The sequence below is a fragment of the Equus przewalskii genome, chromosome 13 (assembly GCF_037783145.1).
Source record: "Equus przewalskii isolate Varuska chromosome 13, EquPr2, whole genome shotgun sequence".
NCBI lineage: Eukaryota > Metazoa > Chordata > Mammalia > Perissodactyla > Equidae > Equus > Equus przewalskii.
The window spans coordinates 4,628,193-4,640,226 of record NC_091843.1 but is presented as its reverse complement, the minus strand read 5'-3'; the positions used below and the strand labels follow the sequence as shown (position 1 = coordinate 4,640,226).

The following is a 12,034-nucleotide window of genomic DNA, read 5'->3' as shown; positions in this document are numbered from 1 at the left end:
AGAGGGCAGCCTCACAGCCTCGCATCCTTGGGTGTATTAGGCCGGCGAGGACTACAACTCCCAGCGTGCCCCGCTCCGGATGGGTCATGCCGGGAGTTGTAGTCCCTGCACACTTTGCCTCCCCGGAGACTGCCGCAAGAGGCTCCTGTTTCTCAGTCCAGCAGTAGGCCCCTCTCCGGAAGGCTGGTCAGGCCCCTGCTTCAAGGCCGGCTTATTTATTTTTTTTGAGGAAGATTAGCCGTGAGCTAACTGCTGCCAATCCTCCTCTTTTTGCTGAGGAAGACTGGCCCTGAGCTAACATCCGTGCTCATCGTCCTCTACTTTATACGTGGGACGCCTGCCGCGCCATGGCTTGACAAGCGGTGCCATGTCTGCAGGCAGAATCCCAACCGGGGAGCCCCGGGCCACCAAAGCAGAACCTGCGCACTTAACCGCTGCGCCACCAGGCCGCGCCCGCTTCTTTTTTAAAGCTTCCATTTGTTGAGTTCTTACCATGTGCCCAGCAATATTCTAAGTGCTTAACGTGAATTAACTTGGTTAGTCCTTAAAGTCTAAGGGCCCAGTGAGGGAATATATTGAAAATGGGAGGCAAAATGAGGTGAAGGGATGTTGCTAGGAAGTGGCAGGGCCCAGGATTTCTGCTGGAGCCTGACATCTGGAGCTGGCCTTCAGCGTCGCTCTGGTCCATCCTTTAACAAAGGCCGGGTTCTGTTGTGGTCAGAACTACATTCAGGTCTAATTTAGGGTGTAAAGTTACAGAGGTGCAGTAAAATACCAGAATCCCACGTGTGTAGCTTGGTGAATTTTTCACAAATTTATCTCCGTATAACTAAAACTCTGATGACGAGCTAAAACATTTTCATCACTCCAGAAAGTTCTCTCTTGCCCCCTCCAAGTCAGTGGCCTCCAGATGTAGCGGTGATCTGGTTCCTGTCACTATAGATTCATTTCACCAGTTTAGACTTCGTGTCAGTGAAGGGCTGGCTGTGTAACTGCTGCCTTCTCCCTCCCCCACACCCCACCCACGTCATTTTTTTGCAATCCAACCTGTTGTATCACCACTCTGTCCTTTCCACCCCCCAGCTTTATTAAGATATCTTTGACATATAACATTGTGTAAGTTGAAGCTGTACAATGTGATGATTTCATATATGGATATATTGCCGAATGTTTACCGCAATAAAGTTAGTCAGCAGGTCCTGCACCTACATGATTACCATTTTGTTGTTGTTGTTACTGTGAGAAGTTAAAGCTCTACTCTCATAGCAACTTTTGAGAATAAGATCGATACAGTATTGTTCACTCTAGTCAGCTTGTTTTACATTGGATCCCCAGAACTATTCATCTTGTAATTGAAAGTTGTGGGGCCGGCCCCGTGGCCGACTGGTTAAATTTGCAGGCCCTGCTTCGGCGGCCCAGGGTTTCACTGGTTCGGATCCTGGGCACAGACCTATGTGCCACTCATCAAGCCGTGCTGAGGTGGTGTCCCACATGCCACAACTAGAAGGACCCACAACTAAAAATACAGAACTATGTACTAGGGGCCTTTGGGGAGAAGAAGAAGGAAAAAAAAAAAAGAAGATTGGCAACAGATGTTAGCTCAGGTGCCAATCTTTAAAAAAGAAAGAAAGTTGTACCTTTTGACCAACATCCCACCATATTTCCCACCCCCTAGGCCCTGGCAACCACCATTTTACAATGTTTCTATGTATTTGACTTCTTTTTTTTTTAAGATTCTGCATGTAAGTAAGATCATGTAGTATTTATCTTTCTCTATCTGGCTTATTTCACTTAGCGTGATGCCCTCCAGGTCCATCCTTGTTGTCACAAATGGAAGGATCTCATCTTTTTTATGGCTGAATAATATTCCATTGTATATATGTACACTGCCTTTTCCTTGTCTATGCACCTGCTGTTTCCATGTCTTGGCTTTTGTGAATAATGCTGCAGTGAACATGGAGGGTGCTTTTTTATTGCTGAGTAGTATTCCATTGTATGAATGTACAATAGTTTTTGAAACCCAATCCTCTGAACAAATGACATCTGAGCTCCAGCTGTCTTGGTCTTTCAGTTCCCCCAGGGGCCAGGCTCTTCCCAGAGTGGGGCTTTGGACACACTGTTCTCTCTGCCTGGGCTTCCCTTTCCTTCCTCTTTGCCTGGCCTACTCTGCTCTCACACGTCTCCCTCTGTGGGGACAGGGATGCCCCCCCACCCCCTACCAGTGCCCAGAGCCAAGCACAGAGCCCAGCACAAAGTGAGCATTCAGCCCCTGTCTGTTGAATGAACACAGAAGTGGCAGGGGGCCAGGAGGGTTGTGTGGCATCAGGTGATGTTCCTAGAGGGCTCATAGTCATTATGTTCCATCTCAGAAGTCCACTAACGACTGAAAGAAAACAGCCACATGATTATTTTACTTGTCCCTATTTTCCTGATGTGGAAGCTGAGGCTCAGAGAGGGAGAGTGGCTGGCCTTAGGTCACACAGCCAGGAACAGACAGAGCTGGAATGTAAACCCGGGTCTGCCCGGCTGCAGTGCCTGCCTGTGATGGTGGTGGTGGGGAGTGGTTGGAAGAACCTACGGGAAGACTTGGGGGGAGCCAGCCCAGAGCAGAGAGAGCAAGCAGGGTCTGGTGCCCCCAGAAGTCAGGCCCAGTGGAAGTGGCTGGGGCAGCACTCAACTCAATAAAACACAGACAATTAGGGCCATGGAGTGGAGGCCATGGGAGGTGGTGAGCTCCCCATCACTGGAGGTGTGCAATCCATGGTAGATCAGCCACTTGAGCCAGTCCTTTAGAGGGAATGTGTGCCCTGGGAAGGGGCTCAGGGGTCTGGAGGGTGGGGAGGAGTTGATCTCATGGGTCCCCAATTTCTTTCTAAGGTGGGAGGCCGTGGGTCTCTGACACCGAGGGGCTGTTCTTGGGCTCGTCCCTCGCTGTAAAACAGCAACAAAGGCAGCTTGTACTCTGCAAAGCCATGTGCAGCACAGAGGGGGGTGACTGGAAAGTTGAGGAGGGGTTGGACACATTCGCAGCAAAGAGCCCCCCTCAGCCCAGGCTCTCCAGGTCACCTCTGGAGCTGTACACTGGGGGAGAGGAGGTCTCTATGTTGCAGATGAAGTGGCAGGTCCAAGAGGAGCGACTTGCCCGAAGTCATCCAGCTGGTCAGAGGCAAGTGGGGACTTGATTTCCACTTGATCGATTTCTGAGCACATAATGGTGCACACAGTAAGTTGCCAGCAAAGACAGGCAATGAGAAGCTTTTCTGATCAAAAATTTTAAAACCCAAAAACCTAAGACAGTGGCTGTGAAGGAACACTGGTGTGTATCTGAGTTGCTTCCTCCTGTGCGCAGCTCTCTCGCCTGCCCTGTGCTGAGCGCTTCACTGCATTAGTCATTATAACAAACCTATGAGTTGGGTTCTGCTATTGTGCCCATTTTACAAATGAGGGCACTGAGGCTCAGGGAGAGCAACGACCTTGTCCAAGGCCCCCAGCTAGTAAGTGGTGGGGAAGGGGTTATGACCCAGGTCATCTGAGTCCACATCCTGGCCTCTTAGCCCCAGTTTCTGCCTGGCCACCCGCCACTCCCTGAGGCTGACCCCGGGCCTGGCCTGTTACTTAGGCCTGGATCATCACAGCAGAGCCCAGTGAGCTGCCCAGGCTGCCTTGTGGCAGGCAGACAGGGCCCTTTGAGATGGGCAGGGCATCATCTGCTCACACCTGGCTCATCCAGATGCTGTTCAAAGGTCTGGGCAGGCCAGGGCACGCCCTCTGGGGGCCAGAGCCATGACTCAGAGCTGCTGGCCCCAGTGGTCAGAGCAGAGGCGGAGAGCAGGGGCTCGGCGCTGTGGTCGGAGTTGGTTCCTGGCTCGGCTGTTTGCTCTCTGGGGAGGGTGTGCGGGGTCCCCTCCCTCTCTGAGCCCCAGGTTCCTTCTCTTTGGAGTGAGCGTGTTTATAACTGTACCTCCTCTCCCAGGCCATGTCAGGCATGAGGGAGACCATGATGTCAAGCACACAGTGGGTGCTCAATAAATGCCAATTCTGACTCCTCTTGGAAGGCACCAGCACATCCTCCCCCAGGACTTCCTTGGAGCTGAGAGCGTGTTTGCATCTCGTCATCTCTTTTGGCTGCTCCAGGCCTTACTGAGTGTCCGTCCTGGACTGGGTGTCTCCCTGTCCACCCTCACAGGACTCTGTGTCTCATAGTCCAGACACAGTCAACATGGTTCAGAGATGGGCAGTAACTTCCCCAGGCCACCCAGCCAGAAGAACTTGAAGCCCTTTTTCTCCTGTGTCAACACAAGGATGGTTTGGCATGTGTGGCTGGAGGAGGGAGTGGGGACTCGGACCCTGCGGCGAGGCCATGGGCGCAGCACTGGTATTGACAGCCAGCCTGGGGGTGGGTGAAGCCCTAAGGGAGGCAGGTACCTCCGAGGGCCTCAGCAGAAGGAGCGACAGCAACACTAGCTGGGAGAGTGTGCATCCAAGCTCAAGGACGCCCTTACTCCCTGGGGAAAACCTCGTGTTTGATTGTGATGACATTTTACTAGCTCCTTCCCCTGATCTAACCCCCTCGCCTTCTCCACAGGTCCCCTGTCACGGAGGACTCATGGTAGGGAGGGGCCTGTGGACTGTCACCCCCTCCACGCCTCCAGCCTGCCCCGGGCTGGGCCTGGTCCCCAGGTCCTCTGGGCTCAGGCTTTCTCAGGCCCTTTCTCCTGTGGCCTGGGCCTCCAGTCCTGGGAGCACTTGGGCCCATCACCTCGGTCCTGCCCTTCTGTCCCCTCCCCAGCTGTGGTCAGCACCTGCTGAGGAACCATCCCCATCCCGGGAGGTGCGGTCTCTGGCAGGGTTAATGATTGCTCAGAGTAGGCGGAGATGGTGCCAAAGTCTGCCAGTGTGCGCTGCTGCAGGCCCCAGATGGTGCCCACCTCGGCCGGCGCCGGGACCCATCCGCCGCCTCCACTGCCCCTGTGGGGCACAGGTAGGGACCACACAGCTCAGCTGCGGCAGAGGTGCAGGGGCCTCCTGCCATGGTTAGGCACCCAGTGGGGTCGTTGGGGCCAGGGCAAGCTTTGGGGGTCCCACGAAGCTGGTGGTTGCGCTGGGCAGAGGGAGCGAGGACCGGCGCTGGGTTGGGTGGACCTGGAGCTGAGTCCCAGCAGGGCTGCAAGGCCTCAGTTTCTTCTGTGATGCCAGGCTAATAATGCCCATACCCAGGGTTCTGATGGCTCCCCTCCTTTCCAAGTCCTGGGGGTAATTTGGACCTTCTGAAGATTCTTCACAGGATGGAAGGGAGGCAGGTCCCCCAAGGAAATGAGTCAACGTGCCTGGCCCCTTTCACAGAAGGCTTGAGGGTGTGAAGATGGGGTGGCTGAGCCAGGGGGCCCCAGACCTTGAGGAGAAAGAACTTGGCTGCGGCCCACCTGCTTGGGTTCAGACCTCGGCTCCACCCTGACTCTGGGTGGGCTCTGTAAGTCCTCTGGGCCTCAGTTTCCTCGTCTGCGGAATGGGGATGGTAACGGTGCAGGGAAGAAGCTGAAGAACCCCTGAAGCAGAGCTGGGCCTGTGGTCAGTGATGGATTCCAGTGCTGTCTGCCAGCACTAGGAAGGGGTCTGCTGGGACTGACCGCAGCCTGGCCCCCAGCTCTGGCCCATTCCCAGGCCTTGACACATCCCCTCGCCTTGGCATTCCAGGTGGAGACTCAGCTGAGAGGTGGGGCCAGGCCTGGGTCTCTTCCCTGTGGCGGAACTGCTGGGTTGGGGCATCAGGCACAAGGCGGGGGGCTCAGGGAGCATTGGGATCCCACTGATGGAAACAGGATGTGACCCATGTGTGGACTTTATGGTTCTTATCCTCACTCCATTTCTCACCAGGGAAACTGAGGCCCAGAGAGGGTAAGGGCTTGCTTGGGGTGGCACAGTGAGTAACTGAAAGGCTGGAATCTGAACTGGGGCCATTTGACTCCATATCTGTCTGCTGCCAAAGCAGCCCAAGGGATGGGCACTAGAGAGCCTCCGTGCAGGGAGCCCATGCCCTCGGGGTCACATCCTTGCATTAGCGCACTCTGGTTGGGCTTGTGTCTGCCCTATGGGTGCCGGTCCAGCTCCCAGGGAGTCAAGTGGAGCCCAGAACAAGGCTTGCCCCGGGACTCCTGGATCTGGAGCCAGTCTGGTCCAACACTCTGTGCCTCACTCTTGGGCATCCCCCTCTGAGCTGCTCTGAACTTCAGTTTCCTCACCTGAACCGCGGAATGGTAGTTCCTACAGCTGGGGAACAGCTGTGAGTAATAAACAAGAAAGCGGAAGTGAAAGCGTGTGGTGAGCTGGAAGCGGTGGTGGTGGCTGACCCACCCACTGGGGGCCTGTGGATGAGGAGGGCCACGTCCCTCTCTGGCTGTCCTGGAGGCTGTGGGCAGGCCTGAAGTCTCCATTCCCAGTGGCTCCAAGTCCTAGAAAGTCTTGGAGCTGTGGGCTGTTCAGAGCTGTGGCTGATGCCTCCTCCTGCTGAGGCTGAGGAGCCAGGCTTCAGGGCTCAGGTGGGTGAGTCTCCTCCAAGTCAGAGGGGACTCCCAGGGGCCTGCGTGTTTCATGGGCTGGGGGTCCAGAAGCCACCCTGATTTGCCTCTGTGTCCTTTTTGACCCTTCACCAAGCACTTTTTAAGAGTAGGGAGAGAACAGCGGTGGGCAGAGGTAGAGGGAGTTTGGGGGAAAGGAGGTTGTAATCCCTAGAATGTCGATAGTCCTACCTTTGAGAAGGCAAACTGAGAGGCAGAGGGGGCAGGAAGAGCCCTGGGTCCAGCTGTGCAGTGACTGGGGGCTGGAAAGAGACTGTGCCTCCTTCACTCCCAGGCCTTGGCCAGGGCCGCCTGGCACAGCGGAGGCCTGGGGATGGACTGGCCTGGAGGCCCAGCCCACGGGCAACTCCACTCTCGTCTTGTTCATTTGCACCCGCCCTGTCCCCTGCCCCTGCTGAGGTACCAGCTTAGAGGCCACCAATGCCTGGACATGGCTCCACGCCTGACCTGACCTTAGAGGATGGAGAGATTTTGCACACACTCAGAAGGCAAGGGAAGGCATTCTGGGCAGAGGGGACAGCATATGCAAATGCCTGGAGGAAGGCCAACACAGGGCATGTATCAAGAACAGCAGCATTCAATGCTCTTGGATCACAGGAGGGGACGAAGGCCAGCTTGTGTGGGGAGAGAGACCCAGCCCCTCCGAGGACCTAACCTGCCAGGCCAGGGGGCCTGGGGTTCGAGCTTGGGAGTGGCTGTGCCGCTCAGGTGGGAAGGCTCACTGGTGGGGCAGGTTCATCACGTAGTCAGGCTCTGCACATTTTCCTCAGGTGAGTGAGTCCAGAGGATAACACTCTGGACTGTGGGACTTTGATCTCATCATGATCGAATGAGCGTGTGTTTGTAAACGTCTCTGTTCAAGGAGGTGGGAAGATTGCATGAAACCCAGGCCTGAGGCGGTGCCGGAGGGAGGGGAGGCAGGACCCAGCAGGGGATAGCACTGGACAGGGAGTCTGAGGGGTGGGCCCAGCTCTGCCCTGACTGGCTCAGGGTGCTGGGCGGGAGCTGGGCATAAAGGGGGCTGCCGACCCATCTCTTCCTTCCAGAGAGGTGGTGAGGTCCAGACGCAGGGGAAGGACCTTGTGTGCCACACACAAATGTAAAGGGCCATCGTGCTGCTCTGAGGACAGGTCAGCGGGCTTCCTGGCCTCTGGAGAATGGAGGGCAGAAGTTGGAAGAAACTTCAGTGAGCGATGAGTGTCGCTGGGTGTAGGATGGGGCCGGAGGTGGTGGGAGCCTACGGAATAAAGCTCCTGGGTAAGGTCGCTGTCCACCCCCCTCAAGCCTGGGGCTCTGTGCGGCCTGAGGGGAAGAGAAAACCAGACTTCCGGCTCTGGGTTCTGACCCCGTTACTGACTGGGTCACGTCTCTTCCTCTCCGGGACCACAGTGTGCTGCGGACTAAGTGGTAATGGGTGCAAAGTGCCAGCCCCAGCACGCCGCCACCCTTGGCAGCTCCCTTCCCCTCAGGACTGGATGGAGGGCAGGAGTCTCCTGTCTGCGCAGCTGCGCTGAGGCGAACTTTGTCACAGCGAGGAGCACACCTTGCCTCCCTGTGGCTACACACTTCATGACTAACTATCCTATGGCTCTGACTCACCTCCAAAGGAGGAGAAGTGAGAGAAGAAAGAGGTCATGGGGGTCTGTCTAAGGCCACACCCCGAGGGGTCACCCAGACTAGCCGCGTCCAGCCAGTATGGAAGGGCCCTGGATTTTGCTCACGTGGTGGACGCCAGCAGTCTGCCGTCACCACCACCACTGCCCAGCTCCATCTGCATCTCCGCTGTCAGCCCGCCGCCATCACCATCTCTGCCCACAACCATCACCACCAGCAGCTCTACCTGCGTCCCCACCCTCGTCATCACAAACGTTATCAGTGTGTCCACCCGCACCTCATCACCACTCCCATGGTCATCCCTACCCCCAACTGAACCGCTGACCCTGTCCCGAACCCCGCCTTCACGATCAGCTCCAGGGCTGCCTCTGTCACTGCACTTGACCCCAACTCCATCACACCAGCACCTCCCTCAGCGTCGCATCTCCACAGCATAACCTCCATTTCACTGAGGGCTGCGGCTCAGCCCCCCTGATTCTGAGGACTGGAGAGATTAATTCCTCTCAAGCAGCCAGGTCCAGCTGCATTTCCCAACCTCGCCGAGCGTAGCCCTGCTGTCCAGCATGTGGGCTGTCCCCAGCTATCATCCCTGGGGACCTTTGCAAGCCAGCAGTTTTCATAGCTGCTTCCCAAGGGGCCCTGGCTGGAGTCACACTGCAGGCAGTGACCAGAAATACAGTCCCTGGCTTCATCCACACACAGCCCCACCTTGCTCTGACCTCTATATTCAACTCAGAGCATGGGTGTGATGCTGGGCACAGGGGAGAGCCAGCAGCAGTTTCCATGGTAACCGCACCAGGAGTAGCAATCAGGAGGCGCAGATGACCCTACAAGATGCTGAAGGAAGGGATTTGTATTTGCTGAGCACCTACAGTGTGCCAGGTGCTGAGCTGGCACGTTCTGTTCTCATTCACTGCCCCCACCCTCATCACTTGTCAGAGTTAACGCTCCCGTCTGACAGATGATGAAACACACTCAGAGAAGGGCAGTGAGTTGCCCAGCGAGACTCCACGGCTTCTCAGCTCCTTAAACACAGCAAGGCTCTTGCCTCTCTGACCCGTACGTTCCCCATCTGTAAGGTGGGTGCAGTGGCTGCTACCACGAAGGGTTCTTGCTGGTGTTGGACAGTGCCCAGCTCGGTGTCAGGCACGCGGTAGGGGTTTCTCACATGGCAGCTGTTGCTGTTGGTCGCCATGATGTCTAACGGCTGCCAACGTTCTGCTGAGGGCTTGGCTCGCACCTTTCTTCACTGTCCCCTCGGGCCCCATGTTACGTTTACTTCCATTTTTCATGATTATAAATAACCACTTATGATGAACAATTTTCTACAAAACGTTTCCTTATTTTAGGTTAGTTGGGTTACTAGGTCAAATGTTTTGAAAGTGTTGGGTCCACAGCTGACCTGGGGTTTTCCTCTCCCGCTGGAGCCCTGGGTGAGGGCGAAGGCGGCAGCCTTCCCTCTGTGCACAAGAGAGCCCCAGGGAAGGTCGTTCAGAAAAGTAAATTAGTCCCTGTCACTCCTCACGCTATCAAAGTCATACGGATATTTAATGCAAAATTATCAAATGATACTACAAGGTTTATAGCAAAAAACAGCCTCTGAGCTGCTTTTTTACCACCCTTTTGTTTGATTGCTTTGGGTTTCTCTGTCTGTCATCGTGCATAGTTTTCCACAATCTGTCGTGTTTGCCCATTTCTGTGGTGTAAATACTTCCACCCTAGCTGATTTCTTTTTTCTTTTTTCTTTTTTTTTTGCTGAGGAAGATTTGCTCTGGGCTAACATCCATTGCCAATCTTCCTCTTTTTTTCCTTTTTTACGTGAGCTCTTGCCACAGTATGGCCAGCAACAAACGAGTGGTATAGGCCTGCGCCTGGGAACTGAACCGGGCCACTGAAGTGGAGCACACCAAACTTAATCACTAGGCCACCAGGGCTGGCCCCATCCTAACTGATTTCAAACTACTAACATAACATCAATCAGCTTGCAAAATTCCTCCCAATTTGGCAATTTTCTGTAGCAGGTCCAGCATGCTGCCATCTCTGTTTTCCCATCAATGTCTGATGACCCCTGGCTGGCTGTTCATAAAGAAGAACGAGGCTCTAAACAGCTGACAGGGGGCCCTGGGTTGTGTGTGTGTGTGGGGAGGGCTCATCTCCTAGAGGTCACGCCATAAAGTGGTCCACTGGAGGCCCCCACATTTCGGAATCTGTGGGGATTTTCCTTGGGCAAGCCAGTTTCCTCCATTTTTCATTTCTGATTGTTGGGGGAGATGTCACATCATCGCCAGGGCTCTTGAGACTGAGGGCGGAGAGGGTTGAATGTGCCATCTTTCACTTAGCCCTCCGTTTTGCTGTGTCCATCAAGCGTCCCTGAGTCCAGATCTCTGACTCAACCTCTCCAGGAAGTCGCCTCCAGGTGCTCCAGGGTGGGGGTGGGGTGGGGCAGGGGGAGGGAAGAGGCATCTGGGAGTCTAATTGCTTCTCATGCAAACTTTCAACCGGGTTTTCCTGCTTTCAGGCCACCCCACCCTCTACTTTCAGAAGGTTCTAGAACCTTCAATCCTTCAGCCTTGCTGGGGTTTGGAGCTGGTTTCCTGTGCGTGCTCCCTACCCCTATCCCTTCTCTGGTTTTAAGCATCATTATCTTGCTGAGTTGATCATCTCGTATCATTTCTTTCCAACTTCTAAGATCTTTACCGTCATTTTAGTGGGGTTTCAAGAGGGAGGAGGAAGTGGAGATAAATGGTGAGTCGTCCTTGTTTACCAGGAAGCTCCCTCCTCCACCCCTCACACAGGCCCTCTTCTCATCCCTCAGGCCTCTGCTAACACGTCCCCCTAGAGACTCCACCTCTCTGTCCCCTTGTCCACTGCTGCATAACAGACTGCCCCAAGACTCAGGCAAAGAGCACAGTCATCCTTCAGTGGGCTCAGCAGCCCACATTTGGGCAGGGCTCAGCAGGAACAGCTTGTCTGGAGGCGGAGGGTCATTTTGGAATGGCTCCCTCACATGGCTTACTCACATGGGCGGGAGCTCAGCTGGGCTGTGGGCCAGGGCCTCAGCTCCTCTGCACAAACCTCTTCTAGGGGCTGCTTGGGCTTCCTCATAGCATGGCTGCTAAGTTCTGAGAGTGAGGGGAAACTGCGGGTGTCTTGAGGGCTGGGGCTGGGAGCTAGCCCAGCATTTCTGGTGCCGCCTTCCATTGCTCAGTCACAGGGCCTGCCCAGATGTCTTAATTGTAAAACATCTTAATTGTAAAACATGTAATGGAGATGACTGAGTGATGACAGCGGAGAGACTAAGGCCATTGAAAGGAGATTTTTATTATTCACAGTCCCTACGGGAAGGGGCACACCTCACCATGCGGGACCAATGAGGAAGCACCAGGTTTGGTCAGGAAGCAGAAGGAGCGAGGGAATGCAGGACCCACCACCTTTATTGCCTTTTCTGTGGGAGAGAAGCTGCAGGTTGAGCAGCTGAGCAAGCTTTAGTATTGGATAGTGTGACTAATCTTGGCAGGCTGTAGGGGTCGTCCTCAGATGTCCAGTGCCTGGCTCTGGGGTGATGTAGGGCACAGGAATGTTGGCTGGGCGTGTGAGAGTCAGATGAAGGAGGTGCTGGGGGTACGGGCACGGACTGGTTGGTCTGCATATGAGAGGAATGTTTGCAGGCCAGTCGTTTGCCGTCTCTAAGAGTTATCCAGCCCTGGGAGGGGCAGTCGCCCCAGCCAGCAGGGCCCCGAGGTGTCAAAGCATCATAAAGTACAGGAAATAAAAACATGATGAATGCACCAGATTCGAGGGAGCAGTCCTCATCTCTTGCTGGTGCGGACTGTCAAAAAGCATGC

The 12,034-nt window shown here is 55.0% G+C and overlaps 1 protein-coding gene across 2 annotated transcripts in view; it reads left to right on the top strand.

The window, feature by feature from the left end:
- Positions 1-4,867: 4,867 nt before the first annotated feature.
- Positions 4,868-12,034, top strand: part of CDHR2 (cadherin related family member 2) — a 35,817-nt gene continuing 28,650 nt past the window's right edge. For both annotated transcript variants that reach the window (XM_070568988.1, XM_070568987.1), the window contains exon 1: positions 4,868-4,981. The gene's annotated coding sequence lies outside the window, so the exon portion shown is untranslated. The remainder of the gene's footprint in view (positions 4,982-12,034) is intronic.